The sequence below is a fragment of the Suncus etruscus genome, chromosome 14 (genome assembly GCF_024139225.1).
Source record: "Suncus etruscus isolate mSunEtr1 chromosome 14, mSunEtr1.pri.cur, whole genome shotgun sequence".
Classification (NCBI taxonomy): Eukaryota; Metazoa; Chordata; class Mammalia; order Eulipotyphla; family Soricidae; genus Suncus; species Suncus etruscus.
Genome location: NC_064861.1, coordinates 19016408 through 19017655, shown reverse-complemented (window position 1 = coordinate 19017655; position 1248 = coordinate 19016408). Strand labels below are relative to the sequence as shown.

At 36.8% G+C, this 1248-nt stretch overlaps 1 non-coding gene across 1 annotated transcript; it reads right to left on the bottom strand.

Moving 5' to 3' along the window:
- Positions 1-504: 504 nt before the first annotated feature.
- On the bottom strand, positions 505-611 carry LOC126029105 (U6 spliceosomal RNA). The gene has a single exon (XR_007502758.1). It is a non-coding gene; the product is annotated as a U6 spliceosomal RNA (small nuclear RNA).
- Between the last annotated feature and the right edge of the window lie 637 nt (positions 612-1248).

Genomic DNA, 1248 nt, shown 5'->3' with positions numbered 1-1248 from the left:
TGGCTAGAATTTGTGATAAAAAGACAAAAGCAGAGGAGTGTAGCCACAGAGCCTTAGTTATGCCCTAATCAATGTACACCAGCACAACACATAGAAAAAACACACTGCAAAGGACACTATGAAAAAAACATCATAGAACACACCATGACTAGAAAATGAATATAATGGATATAAAGATCCAATAAGTACCAGCCATCAATGTAGCCTCTCTGAGAAAGATTTGAGAGAGAAAATTTGGAGTATGTTCAAGGAACTCAAAGAATACATGGAACAAACTGAACAAACCATAAATAAAAATCAAGAAACATGAAAGTATAAACAAACAAACAAACTCCAAACCAAAATATCAAGACTAATAAACTTGGTAACTGGAATGAAACTTCACAGGCCAGAGACCTCAGCTTATTGGACAGCGAACCCCACAGCCAGAATGTACTTACTCAGCAGCTTCAAAATGCAATCTTTGGGGGGTGCGCTCCCTAGGCCTCTCCCTATTCTTCTTTTTAATATATGGATTGCTTCACGCATTTGCATGTCATCCTTGCACAGGGTCCATGCTAATCTTCTCTGTATCATTCCAATTTTAGTATATGTGCTGCCAAAGCGAGCACTGAATCCTATTCTTAAGATTTTACCTCCATAAGACTTACCTAGTTACCCAACACAGAATTAACCTTGTCATGAAAATGGTGCCTTCTGTTTAGTACTTTGGTGTTTTGTCTTAAATTGTATGTCATCTCTTCAACTGAAATACAATTCCTTTGGGCTGCATCAGTATTTGAGGTAACTTGGGATCTAAAATAGTTGAAAACAACATACTTTTATAGTACTATGTAACACTAGTTCACTCTGTATATAATTTTACATGACCTGGGGCTGGAGGGATATCACAGCTGTAGAGTGTTTGCCTTGTGTGCAGCTAAATCAGGACAGACCTGGGTTTGATCCTTGGCATCCCATATGGTTTCCCAATCCAGGAGTGATTTCTGAGCTCATACCAGGAGTAACTTCTGAGCATCACTGGGTATGGCCCAAAAACCAGATAAAAAATTTTACATGAGTTTAGGGGTACACTACCAATAATAATAATCTTTTAAAAATAAGAACATACTTATTACATATTACCTGCAAACCTAGCACCAAATTCTTTCAGTTCACTCCTGTAATCTACTGAAAATATCACTGTGTGAATATTAGAATCTCTAACTTTTAAATAAAGAAACTGATGCTTAAATTATATGAGCTAAT